The sequence below is a fragment of the Argiope bruennichi genome, chromosome 2, assembly GCF_947563725.1.
Source record: "Argiope bruennichi chromosome 2, qqArgBrue1.1, whole genome shotgun sequence".
Lineage (NCBI taxonomy): Eukaryota > Metazoa > Arthropoda > Arachnida > Araneae > Araneidae > Argiope > Argiope bruennichi.
The window spans coordinates 35,792,654-35,804,978 of record NC_079152.1 but is presented as its reverse complement, the minus strand read 5'-3'; the positions used below and the strand labels follow the sequence as shown (position 1 = coordinate 35,804,978).

Below are 12,325 nucleotides of genomic sequence, written 5' to 3'. Positions count from 1 at the left end.
TTACTGAATCACAAAAATGTTTTTTTTTTTTTTTTAACTCAATCCCGTTAAAATATTTTTGATTGCAGGAATTATTCTTAGAAACAGTATTTCATTTGTAACTTCGTTTCAAATAAGTTCCAAATGAAACATTTTTGATTAACTTACGGCATTTGATTACTGTAAATCAAATTTTGTAAATATATCTCAAACAATATTAATATATTTTTAAAATGTTTTCAAATAAGAAAAATACAACTTTTAAATAACTGAACAATATTTAAAACTTAAAACACCAATTTTATTGAAAATATCCTGATTAAAAATATATACACATTCTTTCTTTTTTTTTTAATCTAATCAAAGAAATTATAACATTAAAATGATGTCATTAAATATTAATGTTTTTTATTTAGCTTTTATAGAATTTATTAATATACAAAATTTTTCCTCCTTCCTATCTGTCAACCAACTCTTAATTACTCTATTTGAATCAAAGAAGACCTCTACTCGCCTAATATGGGGCCTGCTATTTAAATAGCACTGTATAGAAAAAAAGTATAAATAGATTAAAGTAACTATTTTTAGGCCAATATTATTTCTATTAGTTGCATGATGGAAAAATATATTAAAATATCGTATAGGGTAGAGAATTTATCATCAAATTTGGCATGTAGTAATTTTTTTCATTATTGGTCTCAGAAAGATCTCTAAATAGATAATTAATTAAAAATTAATAAAATTTCAACATTTTTCCATCAATACTTAGAACATATTATAGTCTAAAAGCTATATTTAGACCACTTTAAAAGTGAACAATTCAGCCTTTTAATGGTATCAATTTCATTTCAGATGTGTGTGTTTTTTTTTCCTTAATTTTCCTAAATTTTCCAAAATCAATTTCCTGTGCTATTGTCAAATGAATGAAACCTAAGGTATTTTCATCTAGGAAGTTCCAGGCACAAATAATTTTTACTTTTATTCTTCAGAGCTTAAAAAGAAATACCCGATGTGTTTGTTGAATGTTTAAGAAAGGCGATATGCTTTAAAGACATTTTATTTTTTTAAAAATACTGCAATGAGCAAGAATGAGTCATGTTAAAGGCAAAATGATGTGCAAAGTGGTTTCACTGTATATTCATTTTGAGTTTTGTGTTCCTTCTTTTCTATAATTCTAAGAAATCAGCCTTCTAAATGGATATTTTATATCATCTTGAAAACAAACATCAAGCATTGATATTTTTTATTAGTGGATGAATTAGATATTCTTCACCCATTAGGGTTGCCTCTGAGGAGCATTAGCGTTGACAAATATGATTCTTTAGATAGATTTATGACATTAATAATTTCAACATTAAACTAATAAATGTAAGTAAATGCCTATAACATCGAGGAAATAACAAAATAGTATTAGAGGTAAGTAAAGTAACCTAGCAAACATTACTGAATATACAAAGAAATAAAATGTTTAAGAAAGAAAAAAGAATTTTTTGCTTACATTTTTATTTAGGTAGTGCGGAAGAATGTTGGATATTATGTACGGTCCATTAGATTAAAAAAAAATATTTTTCATCCAAGCGAATCACTTTATAGATGCTTTCAACATAAAAATCACAATAACCTAAATATGTATTAGTTGCTATTGGTTACCGCTTTGAAGGTAGACCTCTCGAGATATTAATGGCTAAATATCAGAATGTTTTGTCGGGTAAAAAAATAAGAATTCTGCCTTTTAGCTTTGAAGGGAAGAAAAAAGTAAGCGTATAGAGGGAGAGCAGAGGGGAAAAAAAACTCAAAATATGCGTCTTTTTAACGGTCTTAGATTATGGCAGGCTTTGTTAGATGACTGCATTTTTCTATCTTTTTAATGTTTTTGACTCAGAGTTTTAGAAATTCCTTTTTTCCAGCAGGAGGAACATTTCCCGATAATGAAGCAATATATATTCAGCCTGACGTTAGACCAACTCAATGTTTCCACCCCCTTATTATTTTCTTCTTCCAAAACTATGCGCAGGAATGGAGTCGGGTACGCTATTTGAGGTAAAAGTCGTTTCCTACATTTCCTTATGTTTTTACTCGTTCATCGGCTCCATGCAAATTGGTAGACTTCATAAGTACATGGATATGAAATTATCTACACTAGGCGCCAACAGTTCTGCCAACTTGAAGTTAAACTGGGAATTATTTATGCGCATTGGAAATGTCAAAGATATTCATTTACTAAACTTGCTTGCCAAAATTTAACGAAAACGAAAGTGAGATTTTAAAAATCAATGAAAAAAAAATCATTTCGACATTTTTTTTTTCGACTTACTTTTTTCTCCACACTTGTGCGTTGCTTACTAAGCCTAATTTTTAAAAAAAGAAATAGTTATTTAAAATTTTTATTAGTATTTTCTTCCAAACAATAAATGACTTTTTCTCACATGCGATTTAGTTATGATAGACTTTTGGATTGCAATTAAATTTCTAGTGTATCGTTTTTAAATAGTGAGCCATTTATCTTTATACATGTTTTAAATATTGGTTCCTTCAATAGTTATAAACACATGTAAGAATGCCACGAGTTAAAAATACATTTATCAAACTATGAGAATATGGAAAAAGAAACCAAAAACTTTTACACTAAACATGTTTCATTTGTGTTCATTTAGTCAACATGCAATATTTTTTTTTCTTAAATTAGCACATTTTTTTACGATTCTTGATTTAAACACGATTTTAAGAAATCTAATTTTAAAATAATTATTTTCTGAAGTCTTATATGTTTCGATCGCTACTAGCACTCATGGTGTATTATTCGTAAGTTATTGGTTACCTTTACTTTTGAACGATTTGTAGTGTGTATTGCCATTCTTCATGGTATTTACACATAGCAATCACTAATTGCAATAGGGGACTACATCTCCCCAACAGAATATTATCACCAGTCAATAATGAAACCTATAGGACAGAGTCATGGGCATATTTCGAGGACAGTGAATAGGAATGTAAATTGAAAACAAATTTTTACATATATGACTTTTCCTTTTTGGTGTATAGATAAGTTTTGCAAATTGTTCAGTTTTTGTTGGGGTCATGCAGACTCATGCTGCAGTTAGCGATTGTTCCTGTGCAAACAAGGCTGTCATCAAATGTTTGATGAGCTTCAACTCATCAATAATGCATGTATGACAAATTTGTAATGTTGCTTCCCGACACATTTAGGAAGACGGTCTTACAGACAGTTCTAATAGATGCTGAAAGGATGACAGATCAATGAGAGTGGTAACAAATTTGACAGGCATTTATCGGCTTGTTGATAAATTTTAGGGGCCAAAAGGGAAGATTTTAGAATCAACAAGAATTTTGATAATGTGACCATTAGGACGCAAAAAATTACAATTCTTCAAAAAGTTTCTATGTGCTGCTTGATAGGTATAAAAGGCTGAAAGTGACAGAGCTGGAGTCAGCCTGTTTATTGAGCTCGTGAGATTTTTTCGTCGTGATTCGAATATTGACTATTGTGCCGAATTTTATACTCTAGTATAGAGGTAACATCGTGTAGTGTGCTGAATAGTCAGTCAAGTCAATAATAAGTCGGCGATCATGTTCAGCTCATGCGACTAGAGAATGGAAATTAACCCTTTCTAGGGCCGTGGGAAGTATACTTCCCACCAAATTTATCAATCTTTGTATGAAATTTTGTAGGTTGACATAAGTTCGGACAAATTTTTTTAGAAAGACAGAAATTTAGATGCTACAGTTCTTTATCTCACACAAAATGATGTGTCTTGATTTGTTACTTAATTATTAATTAACCAAATTAATTATTCAAATTAAATTTGTCTAATAAGCTAAAAGAATCCCTTTTCTTATTCCTAAAATATTTTAACATAATATGACTAGAAAAAAATGTCCCTTTAAAGGGTTAACAGACTTTTGAGTGAATAATAATCGTGTTTAATAACTGTGTGCATAATAATAATAGAGCGAATATTCATTTGCCACCAAATTCGCGATTCATTAGCTTGGCAATAATTGAGAAAGTCTGTAAATCGCTCTTTTCAGTGATGAAACTAACATTGCAGGAAAGTAGTATTAAAAATTCGAAACAATACACTAGCTCTAAACAAACACTAATTTCGAAGTCGGGCAAAAAATAAGCGACAATAAACGATTGGACCTATTTATCAAATAAACGAATTTTTTAAAGCAAACAAATCAAAGCGAAATGTGTATTTTAACTTAGTCAAAAATTTATTTATTTTGATTAAAATTATTAGATAGATATTGTATATTTTTGTGCACTATTTGTATATTTGAAGTCTTACAAATAGTCATGTAATGAAAATACTGTAAGATGAAATGAAAACATTTCCTCGTTAAAACGAAAAATTCATTTATAAACAAAAATATTCGACTATTTAATGTCTTATTAAATATTTAAGTATAAAATTTCTCCTTTTTATTGACATTGGAAAACCAAATTGATATTTAAATAAATTTATTTTACAAATTAATCAAAAGAAACTATGATTTTGATTAATACTTCTTACCTGCTCTTTTTATTTTAAATAAACAAAATATACTTATTACCGGTTTCTTTAACCACAGTCAAACACAATTTCTATAGGTCATAAATCAAAAACGAAATATATTGAAAACAAAATTTATACAGTGAGAAGAAAAACACCATTGGTGATATAAATGTTTTATTGATGGAATGAACTTTTCCTTTCTTATATATCTACGCATTCCATATTTTTTAGCATAAAAAACGAAAGAAATAGTTAAAAAAAAACCTTTCGAAGTACAAAACTTCATTGCAAAACCCCACATAGATCTAATGTATGTTGTTATGACGAAAGTCTGTTTTGTCAGATTTAATAGAACTCAGAGCTTTTCAGAATATACAATGAAATATTATAGATGATATGAATTCTAAACATGATTTTATGGTTTCCTTTGATGTTTTATCAGGCATTATGGCGAACAATGCAGTACTGAACATTCAAATATGATTTTCTAATTTAATTTTAATGGTCCATTCACACTTCTTCAGTGTTTTGATAAATTGTTTTGATTTTTCAAAGCTTATTACATTTTTTAAATATTTATTTGCACAAGAATCAAAATTTCTGTTTTATTGGAATATGATGCCTCAAATTTGCTTGGAAAAAACAATAAGTCTTCATACATCTGTTAATTTATTAAAACTTTCGTTTTTACTGTTATATAAATTTCTTTTCATTCCTTTATCGGGAAAATAATCTTTCCTAGCCGCCTACCTCATGTATCAATGCAATAAATATCTTACAACCTTTTCCATAAATCGTTTGGACATATATTCTCAGTTAGATTTACAATTGTGAAGGAAGAACCCAAGTAAAATTTCATTTATATTTCATGCTCATTTACAAACCAACAAACTAAAAGTACTTAGAAACACATTCGAAAGTTTCGACAGCTATAATCCAAAATTAAACATATATTTGCAATTTTACTATACTTACAATAAACAAGTATTTTGAATATTTGTGCTTAACGTTTTGATTAAGCATGAATAAAATAATAGAAAATTATTCAATTGAAATTTATGTGACAATCCATCGGCAGAATTGGGTACAAAATGTGATACCATTGTTACTAGTATTATAATATCTCTAATATTTAAATATTTAACTAGTTGTTGTTTTTCTATGTACAAATTAAGATAGACATCAACTGAGAAATGCGTATTTTCTGAGTGAAGGTTGAAACGTGGAAACCCCACCCCACTCTAAAATTAAAGTATCTGGATTAAATATTTTAATGTTCATAATATTATACATATATGACAACTAATTTTCAGGCTTTAATTATGAAAAGATTTTTTTTTAATTGCTGTAAAGAAAGTTGCACTTTGACTGAAACGGTGCATCAGTTCTGACACCAATGTGTAAAATGTATTATGGTAAATATACATAGGGAGCTTTTTCACACTCTCGCAACAATAGCCATCATGACTACTGAACAGTCAAATGAGTAAGAAAACGTCTATTTTATTACATAAGCACATGCAAATTGCAAAGAATGTGCAACACACATGTACAAAGAATTCATATTTATTTATTACATTCTTTAAGAACTATAGATAGAAATAAAATCGTGTAGCAGTTGCATTAGTCTGTCTTCTTTTTTTTTTTTTTTTTTTTTTTTTTGATAATATATATGGCGATGAGTGATTAGGTACGTATCGCACAGTGCATTGCGATTGTTATCATAATGAGATAAGATGCTGTTCTGTTAAGCTGTGTGCGCGGCAACGTCTTGTCTTGTCTTTCGTGTTTGTGTTTGTTTTGTGTGAAATGTGATCATTAAAGAAATGTTCCCTAAAACATACGTCCTCTTGTTTCCTCTGCAAGGATCTTTATTCCACCAGTACCGATGAATGGCTGTTTTGATAACATTGTAACAAAAGAAAAATCTAAGGGTTGTGAAATTATAAAATGAAAAAAAAAAATCATCAATAGCCCAGATAAACCTGACTGCTTGTGGGTTTTATACTGAAAAAAATAAGAACAAAGGATCTTTCTAAAAAATGATGGATATTACTTTAAGAATTGAAATTATATATATTTATAATAATAATAATTAAGAAGTATAAAAAATGATAATTGGACATTAAAAAAAAGATATTTAGATTTAGAAAATAAGAAAAAAAATTAATTATTTATAATTTTTTTTATAATATTATAAAATTTCACTATGCTTATCACAGTGATTTATGCAGGAAATTAAACATCATGAAATAGAAAATATTAAAAATAAAATGTATTTTTAAACCAATCATGAAAAAATAGATCATAAATTTTTCATAGAAATAAATTATTAAAAATTAAAAAAAAAAACCCTGCCAAAATAAAATCATTAAATATCGAAGTGCTGAAAAGATTACTATAATAACAAGATTTAAAATTTTTTGTATATCAAAATTGGGAAGTGAAATTAATTACAAGCTTTCTTTATTACAAATTTTCAAAAGATTTTCATATTCAGATCTCTAAATAGATATGAAAAACGAATTTTTAAGGATTCTAATTATATGAATCAAATAAAAAAATGCAATTAATTCGTTTAATTTACCGATGTTTGTTTATTAATACATTTTATCACTTTCGCTCTAATTAAACTACGATTGGGTAATATTTCTGATTTTCTTCGAAACGAAACCACCTTACATTCCTTACGAATAGTTGCTGCTCTACATGAAATGAAATTTTCATTGCAGTTCGCAAAATACGTTACAACGAAACACATCCTTTGACAGAAACTTGTTTCAATTCCTCCTTTGCATGGATAAGCAGTGGATTCCAGTCTTCGCTGAGACCATGCAAATATATGTAATACATTCCAGATCTCAGTAGCACCAGAAACATCGCATTGCTCCCAGTGGACTACACCCCCGCCTCTTGTCTTTTATTCTAGAGGGTAGACAGTGCGATATTCTGTAGCGAATAATGCTATACGAAGCAGCCCGGATGATATGAAATACCAAGAATTTTTCAATCCTTTTGCGCGTCGCCGGGGACCGATGCCTTGCCTTTCTTTCTATTCTTGGGTCCAGATATCTGATGTCTGCCATTCAGGGTGAAAACATACTTCAGTGCTCAATATTTGAATGCGGATCTGCATCAGGATATTCTGAAAAGTTTGTCATTTCGGTAAGTTAAGATGAATGTAATAATTCAGTTATAAAAGAACTAAAAAACATTAAAATGAAAATAATTTTTGTGAATATCTAATAAGAACTCAAAAAAATGCACCAGTTATTAAGTAAGCGTTCATGTCGCTTTCCCTTGAAATTTAAAAATAAAATAATAAAGAATGATAAAAAATTAAATATCTATTAATTTAAATATTTAAATCTCTATTCAGGATGAAAGTACATTCTAAAATGAAGCGTTTTAAATTATATCTGCATTGGTATATACTGAGAAATTTTATCACTTCATTTAATTAACATAAGAATTAGATTAACTGCAGCCACAAGTGAATTACTCTTCTCCTGCCTTAGCATATGGAGAATCTGGAAAACAATTGGGTTTGGTAAGAACTGGGAGTGATTATAAATTAAATAATTGTGTCATTTATTTTTGTTACATTTTGAAATAAAGGTTTTCAATTTTCAAGATCAGTTTCATATAAAAGCCGGTAAAATGAAATGAAAAATCGGTAAATCTGAAGAAACTCTTGAAATGTATAATTTATTTGAGAATTTATATATTTATAATTTTAAGGTGTCTTTTGTATATCTCACTCCAATCGCTTACCAGTTTAACTAATAATGTGAAATTCATAATCACAAAGTGAAGACTACAAAGCGACCGATAAAAGTGATCTTTCATTCTTTAGAAGTGCTCTTGGTTCTAAATTTTCGTACATTTAAACAACGTGGTATGGTTTATTCTTACATTCTTAGCGTTCAGTATTATTATGAGACTGTACTGGTACTTCTAGTGCAATCATTCTCATATTAAGAAATATATTTGTATAGAAATCTTTAATTTGTTGTTTCGTATGGCACTTGCTATGGACAAGCCCGCTGTTACAAAGACAGCAATTTAATCTGGTAAAGGAGCGTCTCTTGTTTATTTAGTAGCGCCAACTAGGGCCAAGAGTACGACTTTGCTACTCACTCATCACTCATTCGCTTGCTCAACCCCTTAGTACAGGAGGCCACATTCACACATCTCACAGATAGAACAATGTAGAAACAACCATGCCCAAACCGGGACTCGAACCCAGGACGCCCAAATCACGGGAATGACGCGCTACCCCTAGGCCAGGACTCCGGCTATGCTTGATTATTATGCAGAAATCTTTAATGGATGGTCTTAGTAAAAAATTAGGTGATAAATTGGGATCTAGGAGCATAATTTGGACACAAAAGTTACATCCGCCTAATTTGTGACTTTTTTTTACTTATCATGAGCACATTTGTCACCTAAAGACAGATTTTCTTTATTATTTTTATTGCCCCTTAGAAGATCAGTATTTCGTATTTAAATGTTATTTATTACTAAGTCATTTAAACGCTCAAAAATATAATTAGGAGGTAAAAACTTACAAATACTATAGGGATCAATCTTTTTTTTTTCACTGCAATGTTAATTTAAGATATAAAATATACAGAAATGAGATTAAACAGCTTTACAAGCAATACGGCCCTATGATGGTTACTTTAAATAGTGGAGGGGACGATCTGCTTAGATAAATGTGAATTACATCAGTGAACCTAAAAAACAGTGAAAAGAAATAGTGCGGAATCTTATATCCAATAAGAGGTTATTATTTGGAACGAAGCATTTAATATATGAACTAAACAGTAAGAATATGTGGATGTCGGCTGTGTTCTTCTCCAGCTCCTCTGCATTTGCTACACGACCACATTATTACCATGGATTATATTATCCTTATTATATCTCCAGCCGTCTTTGATCCTAATATTCATACAGCGCCCTGACCCTAATTAGATAAAACGCCTAATTGTTTCATATTACGCCATAAATGTTATAATTCTCTTCAGGCGTCCCTTATAAATATTCACATGAGAGGGAGGGAATGGCACCCACAAGACTGGGCGCATTACGCATGTCCTTGTGTGTGGTTTCACCCTCACCGGAAGGGTCCTCTCGATTGAAGAGGGCTAATCGGGTTGTTTGCACTTCGAGATGGGGGGGGGGGGGAGGCCTTCAAAAATGAATCATAGTAACGCGATTCCACAGCTGCAAATCAAGGGTCCGCAACGATCTGCATCCCTCTCATGACGTCACTGCAGGGTAGGGAAGGTTTCAAGCTGGCACGTGCTTCTCAAGGGTAGCCGGACAGTGCAAGCATCCCTGGGGGCGTGGGAGGAGAACGGGTAGCACACTGTTGTAGGTCATCCACGCATGCATGATGTATGGCGTGGAGGAGATATCCGTCACTTTAAGAATAATTGATGCTCTCAATTTTTTTTATCGAAAAAGGTCAGACCGTTTGATTTTCAGACAATGAGAAAAGGAGGAATCAGGAAATGATTTTTTTTTTTTTGATAAATGATCTTGATTATCTGAATTGCCTGTGAGTTAGATTGCCTGTGATTTCTTTTCTGTTGATTTTTAGTCAATTGGTTTATTGCCTAAAGTATGCGTTTCAGTTCTTCTGAGATGAATTATTCGCTTGATTTTTTTTTTTTTTTTTTTTACTTTCTACGTTCCTTAAAGGGAAGTATTCAATACAATTAAAAAGTTCTTGGCGATACAGAAATTAATTTAGATAATCAAAATCTATTACATCTCACATATTTCAAATTAAGTGGCATTAATTTGTTTAAAATTCCTGAATGATTTCTAACAATCCTCCTTTCTGAAGCTTCTTTATATAAAAAAAAAATTAATAAGCTTTTTCTTTCAAATTAAGTTAATTTTTTTAAATGTTGTGGGAAAAAAGTGATTATTGCACGCAGTTTCTTAAGTATATACTAATATTATCAATATATTATTAATTGAATACTGATATTATCATTGCTTTACATCAAAATGATGTATTTTCTCCCTTGTTGTTTCATTTAATAAATAAGACTTATTTAACAAATACATAGAAAAGTACTGATTATTTTATTTCGTTTTAAAATTATTGTATTTTACTGTTATCGGTTTCAGAAAATAAAATAAAATATTATATTGTTTTGGGAAAATTTGTGAAAGCACTACGTAAAATTATTTCTTGAAACCGTTAGTAGCCACTTTCCTCCATATCTTCATATTATTCTTAAAATATTATTATTACTCTATCCCTTGTTGTTTCATTTAATAAATAAGACTTGTTTAACAAATACATAGAAAAGTACTGATTATTTTATTTCGTTTTAAAATTATTGTATTTTACTGTTATCGGTTTCAGAAAATAAAATAAAATATTATATTATTTTGGGAAAATTTGTGAAAGCACTACGTAAAATTATTTCTTGGAACCGTTAGTAGCCACTTTCCTCCATATCTTCATATTATTCTTAAAATATTATTATTACTCTATTTAGATTCTATTATTATTTCTCTATTTAAACTCTATTATTATTATTACTCTATCCCTTGTTGTTTCATTTAATCAATAAGACTTGTTTAACAAATACATAGAAAAGTACTGATTATTTTATTTCGTTTTTAAATTATTGTATTTTAATGCTATTGGTTTCAGAAAATAAAATAAAATATTATATTATTTTGGGAAAATTTGTGAAAGCACTACGTAAAATTATTTCTTGAAACCGTTAGTAGCCACTTTCCTCCATATCTTCATAGTATTCTTAAAATATTATTGTTAATCTATTTAGACTAATTTCCAGTAATATTTCTTCTTAAACCTAGTGATTTTGCACATGATTTATTTTAGTTGCACTTAATATGTGTACTGCCATAAATTCAGCATTCAAAATTCTGTATCAGGGTTTTCGAAAATCATAAAGCGAAATATTATTGAAGAATTGAGATTTTCAGAATTAGTTTCATCTTTATTTTCAAGCTTACAACTGAAAAAAAAAAGCTTCATTAGCTTCATAGGTAGATCTCCCCATAGTAAGAATGTTCATCTTAACAAACAGTGCTCATCACCAAGAACATTCGCAATTTTCTCACCACGTATAGCATTCCAATCAGTGCATTCAAGCGTGCAATTCAATTTTCTCCTCGTTGGAAGCATTTCCCTTCATTTTTCATGTTACATCCGAGAGCCTCTCTTGCATTAGTTTTGTTGGAGGCGTCAAATTATAAGCCCCAGTCACCAAAAAAAAGTCTCAAAACGAATGCTAATGAAGCGATGGAGATAAAAAAGCAAACTTTGAAAGCATTTCAATATTTATCTTTTGCATTAAGGCACGAATCTCTTAAATGCTTCAAGATCCGTACAACAATGGACCCAGCGATGATCTAATAAATACTCGAACCGTTTCCCCCTCCTCCTACTTATCATAAAAGAGTAATTTAATTCCGCATATTCTTGTCTGCCTGATTAAAAAGGGTGTCATTAATAAGACGAAGCACCACTCCGTGGTGATTTTTAAAATTCGTCGCGCGAGCTCTGTCATTAAAATCCACGTTCGAACAAGCTGGAAAAGGGAAAGCAAAAAAAAAAAAAAAAAAACTAAAATGCACACTTAGATAATATTTCGAAAAATATCGCAATTTCTGAAGGAAATATTAACGGAGAGCTTCATTTACTGAATTTTATAAGTATCTTTCATTACCATATCTTCAAAGAATATTTTCTCTCAATGCGCGATAGCTACAAATATTAAAGTTTTCTTTTTTACACTTAACTGGTCCTTTAGAAAATGTAAAAATAA

General features: G+C 29.8%; 1 protein-coding gene across 4 annotated transcripts in view; it reads left to right on the top strand.

The window, feature by feature from the left end:
• LOC129958118 (protein artichoke-like) overlaps nucleotides 1-12,325 on the top strand; it is a 433,828-nt gene that overhangs the window by 104,582 nt on the left and 316,921 nt on the right. Inside the window, exon 1 of one of the 4 annotated variants that reach the window (XM_056070323.1) lies at nucleotides 1,788-2,019. The exons of the other annotated variants lie outside the window; for them this stretch is intronic. The gene's annotated coding sequence lies outside the window, so the exon portion shown is untranslated. Of the gene's footprint in view, nucleotides 1-1,787; nucleotides 2,020-12,325 lie in introns of those variants that run through there. 4 annotated transcript variants of the gene reach the window in all.